Source organism: Staurois parvus, unplaced genomic scaffold (genome assembly GCF_062004578.1).
Source record: "Staurois parvus isolate SC_StPar_1 unplaced genomic scaffold, SC_StPar_1.0 ptg000575l, whole genome shotgun sequence".
Taxonomy (NCBI): domain Eukaryota; kingdom Metazoa; phylum Chordata; class Amphibia; order Anura; family Ranidae; genus Staurois; species Staurois parvus.
The window spans coordinates 3439952-3449795 of record NW_028318371.1 but is presented as its reverse complement, the minus strand read 5'-3'; the positions used below and the strand labels follow the sequence as shown (position 1 = coordinate 3449795).

The window sequence follows — 9844 nt, the reverse complement described above, 5'->3', positions numbered from 1 at the left end:
GCTCTCCCCGGACCCCGCATTCACTATACCCGCTCTCCCCGGACCCCGCATTCACTATATCTTGTCTCCCCGGACCCCGCATTCACTATATCCGCTCTCCCCGGACCCTGCATTCACTATATCCGCTCTCCCCGGACCCTGCATTCACTATATCCGCTCTCCCCGGACCCTGCATTCACTATATCTGGTCTCCCCGGACCCTGCATTCACTATATCCGCTCTCCCCGGACCCTGCATTCACTATATCTGGTCTCCCCGGACCCTGCATTCACTATATCCGCTCTCCCCGGACCCCGCATTCACTATATCTTGTCTCCCCGGACCCCGCATTCACTATATCCGCTCTCCCCGGACCCTGCATTCACTATATCCGCTCTCCCCGGACCCTGCATTCACTATATCCGCTCTCCCCGGACCCTGCATTCACTATATCTGGTCTCCCCGGACCCTGCATTCACTATATCCGCTCTCCCCGGACCCTGCATTCACTATATCCGCTCTCCCCGGACCCTGCATTCACTATATCTGGTCTCCCACAGTACACAGAAAATGGAAATGCAATTATTTTAGTAAATATAAACTAAACCTGGAAACTATCTGGCAGGAGGTTCAGAAAAGAAAAATGTGAGGACAGAACGACTCGAGGAAGGTTTCTTTCTTTCCAAGAGCTATCAAGGCCCTAAATGGTCATTCTGAGTAATATTATCTCGCTCCAAGTGACTTGGCTTGATGTTGTGGTCGGGGTGTCTTTTAGGCTTTTATATCGGGGGGGGGAGGGGGGCAATGTTCACATGTGTGTGTATGTTGAGAATGTTATATGTTCACATGTGTGTATGTTGAGAATGTTATATGTTCACATGTGTGTATGTTGAGAATGTTATATGCTCACATGTGTGTGGAATGTTTTTTTTTTTTTGTTTTTTTAGAATTTCATTGTGATTTCCGTTGCAATGACAATAAAGTATCGATCTTGTCTTCCAAAGTACTTTTTACAGAGTATATAACTAGAAAAAGTTAAAGTGTTTGTAAAGGCTGAAGGATTTGTACCTTTATGCATTTTATGCTTGAAGGTAAAAAGCCTTCTGTGCTGCTCCCCCTCAGCCCCCCCCCCCAATACTCACCTGAACCCCCTCTTGATCCAGCTATGTGCACGGGTCCCAGGTCTCTCTTCTCATTGGCTGAAACACAGAAGCTGGAGCCATTGTCTCCCACTGCTGTCAATCACAGCCAGGGAGTCAATGAGGAGAGAGTGCAGGGCGGAACCAAATCGCGGCTCTATGTATCTTATGAATGCACAGTATGGGGCTCAGGAGTGAGCACACCCCAGTGCCCCCATAGCAAGAGGCTTACTATTGGGGGCACTGATCAAGGGGGAGGAGCCATGAACACCAGTGTGGGACCTGAGAAGAACAGGATCCGGGCTGCTCTGTGCAAAACCACTGCACAAAGAAGGTAAGTATGACATGTTTGTTATTTAAAAAAACAAAACAAAAACGAAGCGTTGATATCACTTGAGATTAAAAAACAAATTCAAATTTATTTGAAGTAAAAAAAGACAGACAAGACAGAAAATGACTGATATATACATTGTTGACTAATGCCTTTGGACTGCCACCTCCGCTGGGCCATGTGCCATATTGGGTGCCAACATCATTGGGTAAGACTTGAAGTGCAGCTAGTCCTTGAGGCAAAAGTGACTAGCCCAAGACCAGCCTTGTCTCAGCAACCGGCCAATCAGAAACCATTGGGTCTGTACCCTGGGTACACCCCACCCTGAGTAAATTGCTGGCCATAGACATTTTGAGTATGCATGTAGCCCCCATGTTGTGGATACTCGGGGATGTCAAAGACTGGATTATTGGGAGGGAAATCTGAAGAGGACGTTCTGGGCAGGGGAGGCATTGAGGGCATCAGACTGGGAGTGTAAACATCCCTCCACTCTGCATGGATGGATCTTGAGTATGGGGTAGGCATGTAGGTATACCGAGAGGAAGAGGGGAAGTTGGGGTAAAGCAGGAGAGGGTGTATGCTGGGAGGGGCCACAACATTAGGGGCTACAAATGTTGAATAAGATGTGGGAAGGTTCCATAAGATCGCTGGGAATGTTGCGGCAGGATCTATATTTGGGGGTTGGGTTTGTACTGAGGGACCAGCCTCTGCATCTGATCTGACCGCAATATTGTCATTTGAAAGATGGGGGTGGTAAAAGTCTACAGATCTGTAGGGCTGTCCATGCAGGATATAAGGAGCCAGGTCAGGAGGGTAGCCTTCTTGCCGGGTGCCTCTCCTATTCTGCAGCTTCATGGCATCCTCAGGAATTCGGCTCACATCCACCGTCCAGTAGTTGCCCTTAGCCTGCGGCTTTACTGGATCTTTTTGGACCTGCAAAGAGTGAGAAGACATTAGAGGCGTAGGCCGGCACAGCAAATTCACACAAATCTATTACGGGTCAGGGGAACCGATCCTTTCGGCCTATTTATAATACAGACAAATAATTTCCCCGGATCTGCCCCTATTATCATAAATGGTTATATTTTACATGAATAATATATGTACAAAATTAAAAATGTTTGCTTTATATAGAGTGGGAAATGGTAGGATCCCCATCGGGCTTTAGATTTTAGCTGGAGTTCTTATTTTATCAAAATTGTATATAAATCTAAGTATACACAAATATACAAAATACAAAAATCAACCTATTGGAGTGTCGTCTCTGCCCCTCCTGTGATGTTTCTGGCAATCTGCAAGTTCCGGGAGAATGGTAAGGAATTGGTTGCTGCGGGAGGGGCAATTCCCTCCACCGGAAGATAGATCAATGCCCTGAACAGGGGGGGGGGGGGGGGGTTGGACAATACCCTGTGCTGAAAGGAAGGGGGTCAAACCTGCAGTAGAGGTGGTGGCATTGCCCTGGGGTGGAGGAGACAATGCCCTGTGGTGGAGGAGGCAATGCCCTGTGGTGGAGGAGGCAATGCCCTGGGGTGGAGGAAACAATGCCCTGGGGTGGAGGAGACAATGTGCTGGGGTGGCCATATGAAGAATATAATGATGCAATAGGTAGAATCAGTGTGGGGTAACGGAAGGATGAGGGAGGGTAAAAAGGTAGAGTAATGAAGCAGAGTGGACATCTACACATACCGGGGTTTATTTACTAAAGCTAGAGGGTGCAAAATCAAGTTCACTTCTGCATAAAAACCAATCAGCTTCCAGGTTTTACTGACAAAGCCTAACTGAGTAAGCAGAGGTAAGAAGCTGACTGACTACCATGCACAGCTGCACCAGATTCTGAGTGCACCAGTTTTAGTAAATCCCCCCCATGGAGTAGATACAATAGTTGCTCTGTTTTGGGTATCTGAGTTGTATTTGAAGACATTGCAAATGAAGCTCCCTTCACTGTGTCATACTGGGTGTGTCATCCTGGGACAATGTCTGTAGCACATGGGACTCCAAACAATCCCAAAAATCACCCAGTGACACCAGATTCCCATTGTGTCACTCAGCAGTGCTGGAGGCTCTGAGCCCACAGTAGGAGAACTTCTAAAAATAATCGGTAAAATTATGTTTATGTTTGGGTAAAATATAACTCTCCTTGAGTCTGCGGGATTATTTATAATGAGCAGGAAAAAATTGTTACTTTCCCTTTAACAGTATTTCACAACGCTGCCGTTCTCAGTTTCACAAACATTTAAAGCAGAAAGTTACAGTGATGTATAAAAACACCAGTGTAAAGAAGAAAAAAACCTTGAAATTAAAAAAAAAACTAAAACTTTTGAACATGAAAAGAACAATTTAAATGAAGTTCCCTCCTGCTTTGAGGTCTTCATAAATTATACAAATATGGCCAAAAAAAGAAAATTCCTCGACAGCTCTATCTATAGACAATTACCAATATACATCAAACCATAAATATGCAATTCGTTTTAAAAAATTTGTTATAAATAAACAATTAACAGTATTTCACAACGCTGCCATTCTCAGTTTCACAAACATTTAAAGCAGAAGATTCCAGCGATGTATAAGAACACTAGTGTAAAAAAAAACTTGAAATCTAAAAAAAAAACAAAGACTTTTGAACACAAAAAGAACAAGTTAAATGAAGTTCCCCTCCTGCTTGGAGGTCTTCATAAATTGTAAAAATATGGCCAAAAAAAGAAATTCCTCAACAGCTCTATAAATAGACAATTACCAATATACATCAAACCATAAATATACAATTAGTTATAAATAGACAACTGACAGACCCCCAACAGAAATGGAACAAATCCAGAGTACGGGATACAGAAAATATTCCAAGCTACCATACAAAAAGTGTTCACAACCGTACTGAGACCAGGGCCTGGTAAATTCTTCCAGAATTTTCTATGACCCAACAGTAGAAACAAACAGTCTATAATCACAATTAAATTACGGAATACAAAATATGTATTAAAATGCTGGAAAGCTTTGGCTGGGGCTGGATGTCACTGTGGGGGACTGGGGGTTCTGGAGGGGATTAGAGCAGACCTGATGCCCTTGTAGGGGATGAGGCTTTTGGAGGGAGTTGGGAGTAGATGGGAGGGTTGATGGTCTCTCCAGGAGAATGGGAGCTTTGCAGGGCCTGGGGTTCACCTTAGGAGCTTGGGGGACACTGCTGGAGGTTGGCAAGTCAACACTATTGAGGCAGGAGAGCTCTCAGGGAGTCTTGGGGGGGGGGGGGCTGTGGGAAGTTGAGAGGCAACAGGGCTCTGGGCACACTCTCATATTATAACATTTACATTTTAATACAAGGACTATTCTGCAGGATTAGAACCTTAAGAGCCTACCACCACCATCACATCACAGGAGCACCAAGTCCTTACCTTTCTGAAGCAATCATTGGAGGAGAGGTTGTGTCGAACAGAGTCCTTCCAGCCCTGATAATCCCCCTTAAAGAAAGGGAAGATGTTGCCAATCTGTTGGAGGATCTGCAAGGAAAATATATAGTCATAAGTGAATGAGCATAACCATAAACCCAGATACGTAATACCTATCACATTATATAAGTAATACTTAGCTCCTTTTGTGACTTTGACCCTCACCAGGAAACCTGCACTGAAATACTTAGGAGGACACCTCTGCAGACCTTCTGAATATGCCAGGAGCCCATCTATCATACAATACTTCCTAAACTGGGCATATAGCAATTGAAGTCATGGTAAAGACAGAACTCTTTGTACATGCTTGTATTGATTTTGGGTGGAAACTAGCAATTTTCTGAAGAGGTTTGACGTTGAAAGCCTCCATGTTTTTTGTCCAGAAATGTTTCCTTTAAAGCCCATCTGTAAAAAAAAAACAGAAAATCCACCCTACTTCTGTTTTTACTACATATTGGTATGTTTTTTTCAGCCTTCATAAGTCTACCAGAGATTAATTTTCTCCTTAAACTATTTTCTTCTGAAAATAAAGACTTTCCCTCTGACTGGTCCTTATTCTGAGCTGGTCTCAATGTCACCCCCTTCCCCTGCCCCTAGCTGCAGGAAAGCACCAAGAAGACCCATAATGGCGGTTAGTTACCTGGGAAAGCTTGAGCTTCCTCCCGGGGGCGCTCTGGATTACCATGGCAATCATGGCCATGTAGGAGTATGGTGGTTTGGCGTATCTTTGATAATTCTTCTTTTTGCTCTTCTTGCTGGCCTGGTCATTTGAGTCGGGGCCTTTGGGGTCTCCACTGGCCTCTCCAGGGCAGTTCTCGATGTCGGGCAGGTTTCTGTCCAAGTTGTTGGGGTCAGAGTCGGGCATGTTGAGGCAATTCCAGGGATGATGTGAATAACTCAATGTTTTGTCAAGTGTGTTGGAAGTCTGGGGGCTGCCAGATATACATAAGGCTAGGACCCCCACCCTGGTTTTATGATGTAAATGTCCCCTTTAGGAGAATAGGGCAACACCTAGCTTACTGTAGAGGGTCCCCATCCCTCCATTCAGTGGAGGTTATAGAAATTTCAGGGCTGTGGTGTGGTATGATTGTTATGTATATGTTGTGTAGACTATTTGCTGCTGGTGTGTATATCCTTTGCTGCTGGCATGTATATTATATGCATATACCTAGTTCACCTTGTATATGGTGTGCATACTTGTGGATATAGTGTTTCAGATTTTGTATATCACTTGAATAATTGAGATTTGTTACTAATTAAAATATATTTATATATTTGTTTTGACTTTAGATTTTTAAAAGTTACCAAGCTTAGAATGACTTTTTTGGCATACATACCTAATCTTAAAGTTGACTTTATTTTAAAGCTACTTTTTATCCATCAAACTCTGTTAAATATTTCAACCCTGAATTAAACTGTTTTATATTATTTTTTAAATCATTTTAACTATCCATTTCACATTTACAAGCACATTGCATTTGGTAATTACTTCTATTTTTTAAACTTGGAAAGGTAACTTTCTTGGAGGATCTTTTAATTTAGGGAGTACATTCATTAAATTAGAATTGGCCTTTTTACACAAATTTGCAATTGTTTTCTGTTTGCTTGATTTATTATTTTATAATATTTTGGACTTTTAAACATGGGAGGTGTATTACTAATAACCAAATTAACACTGAATGGGTAACTATGACTACATAGTTTTTTTTTAATGGTTGAACTGGATGGACTTTTGCCCTTTTTTTTTCAATCAGACTAACTATGTAACTATGTACATAATAATTGATTAATAAATACTGTATAATAATAAAATTAATATTAATAATTCTTACTTAATGGGCATTACATATGTATTATTAATGAGAGTTAATTAAGCCATATTACTTATTGGTTTAGGGGTAATGGGGATCAGTTTTGAAGCTACTTTATTTCTCTATGATAGACATACCTTGAATTTACTATCTTCTATGTTATAATTAAGGACATGTATTGCAGCTCAATATTTCCCAGAACAATCTGCAATTGGTGAACACAGTGGAGAAAGAACACGGAGCAGGCGAAAAAATCTATGGAATTATACACCCAGCAATGATAAATATACTGTCTCAAGCAAAATGTATATTAAAATACTTTTGACAATTTATAAATACGGGGAAATTAATTTTGGAGCTGCTGGCATGCTACAATTATTACCATTAGGTGCCACATTTCAGATAATATAATCTATTATTAATGGATAGATTCCAAGTGGAGCTCAGCTCCTGAAAAGTTAAATTTTTTTTCAGTAATGCATCCTTTCTGAACCTTTTCAATGCAGAGGAACCCTTGAAATAATGTTGTGGTCTCAGGGAACCCTTGCTAATAATTACTATATCTACAACTCATGATACATTAGGTCATTCGGAAGAATGTTCTCCAAGCTATGGCTCTCCAGCTGTTGAAGTACTACAAGTCCCATCATGCCTCTGCCTCTGGAAATCTTGCCTGTGGCTGTCAGGGTCTTGCAAAGCCTCCTGGGACTCGCAGTTCCTCAAAACCTGGATGGCCATAGTTTGGAGACCCCCGCTCTATACGCTTGTGGTCATTGGGAAGAATCCCCCCCCTTACAGATAAAAAGATCATTGGTGTCAGAGTGAACTTATCTGAGAGGCAGAAATTGCTCATTGCACAAGGAACCCTTAGCAACCTCTGGGGGATCCATGGTTGAGGAAACCTGGTGTAATGTGTTGTGTGCTATTATATAAATGAAGGAAAATAACAAAGGCCACATATTAAATTGAATGATATAAAACTGACCATTATTAGGCTATAGTGACTGTGGGGTTGATCTACTAAAGCTGGTTCAGCTGGTTGGTGCATCTGTGCATGGCAGCCAATCGGCTTCTAACCTCAGCTTGTTCAATTAGGCTTTAGAAATAAAACCTGGAAGCTGATTGGTTTCTATGCAGAAGTGCTGGAGATTCTGATTGAACCAGCTTTAGTCAGTAAACCCCACTGATCCTACTTATTACAAGTTGAAAGGGTAGAAACAAAGAAACAGTGAAAGACAAAGCAACCTAGCAAGTGTGCACCTTTCTATATTTTGTTTTCCTTTTTTTCAAATTGTATAGATCTCTACCTCCGCTGGAAGTCTGTTCTGAACTTTTTCTGTACAATAATACTTTCTAAGGTTCACGTGAACCTTTCCTCCTTTAGTTTCAGTCCATGTCCTCCTGTTCTTGATCTTGCCTTCATATTGAAATTCCTGCCCTCCTGAACCTTATTCACCCCCTTCATGGATTTAAAGGTTTCAGTCATGTCCAACCTTTCCATTATTTCCTCCAGGCAGGACATATTAAGTTCCTGAAGTCTCTCCTGATATGTTTGGTCCTTCAGATCTTTCACCATTTTTGTTGCCCATCTCTGGACTCGATCTATCTTATCTGTATCTTTTTGTAAGTGAGGTCTCCAGAACTGGGCGCAGTGGGGGTTGACTTGCTGAAGGCAAACAGTTAATCACTTTGCAAGGGAATTTTCCTTTAACTTCGTGAATGTGGTAAAAATTCACTTTGCAAAAAAAACCCAACCATGTGTAAGAATAATATTTTTTAAAAACTGTATTTTCACATACACATGATTGAATGATGGAAGTTCACAGATTCATAGTTACATAGATAGGCTGGCCATACACTATACAATTTTCTTGAGATTTCTGGTTTAGGTTTGACCTCATATTATATGGTTTTTGGTAAATCTAAACAACAATTTCAATTGTATCCAGTTAGGCAGGCTCTGCACTACATAGTTGAAGGTAAATCTAAAGGGAATTAGGCAGAAAGTGGACAGAAAATTGTATAGTGTATGGCCAACTTTAAATTAGCCATACACTATACAATTTTCTATTAAATTTCTGCCCAATTTCCTTTAGATTTACCTTCAACTATGTAGTGCAAGAGCCCACCTAATTGGATACATTTGAAAGTGTTGTCAGGTTTGACCTCCTATTATATAGTTTTTGGTAAATCTAAACCAAAAATCTCAAGAAAATTGTATAATGTAAGGCCAGCCTACCATACATTATACAATTTTCTTGAGAATTTTTCTTTAGATTTACCAAAAACCATATAATATGAGGTCAAAACTAAACAACACTTTCATTTGTATCCAATTAGGCAGGCCCTTGTACTACATAGTGAAAGGTAAATATAAAGGAAATTGGGCAGAAATTGAACAGAAAATTGTATAATGTATGGCCAGCCTTAGTCTGTCTGAAAAAGACAAAAGTCCATCCAGTTCACCTCACTCATCACACTTGGAGTATATTATCTTGCAAAGTGAACAGCCTATTTGCTTTTAATAAACCAAATCAAGTAACTCCGGCCAAAACTGTTTTATGTAAAAGTGGAAAATGAATTTAGTCTGAAGAGGAAGCAGAGTTTTGGATGGAGTGAGATCGGGGTACAACCTATGTCCAGATGTCTTACTGTCTGCCTTCATTAATGGAAGATCTTCCACACAAAATTTGGTTAGAGTAGAAAATGGTGAAAATATTTATTTTCACTTCCTATACTATACACCAAGGGTCTCCAAACTATGGCTCTCCAGGTGTTGAAGTACTACAAGTCCCATCATGCCTCTGACTCTGGAAGTCTTGCCTGTGGCTGTCAAAGTTTTGCAAGGCGTCATGGAACTTGCAGTTCTTCAACACCTGGGGGGCCATAGTTTGGAGACCCCTGCTATAGACCAAGGGTCTATAAACTATGGCCCTCCAGGTGTTGAGGAACTGCAAGACTCTGATAGCCACAGGTAAGACTCCCAGAGGCATGATGGGACTTGTAGTACATCAACATCTGGAGGATCATAGTTTGGAGACCCCTGATCTAGACAACACAGGACATCTTTCCAAAGGAATGGAAATCTACTCTTAATCTGGCCATACACTTGTAGATCCTCACCAGAATATTGGGGGTTATTTA

At 41.4% G+C, this 9844-nt stretch overlaps 1 pseudogene; it reads right to left on the bottom strand.

Annotated features, from left to right (window-relative positions):
- Positions 1-1734: 1734 nt before the first annotated feature.
- Positions 1735-5011, bottom strand: LOC149450348 (forkhead activin signal transducer 3-like; annotated as a pseudogene).
- Positions 5012-9844: the final 4833 nt, after the last annotated feature.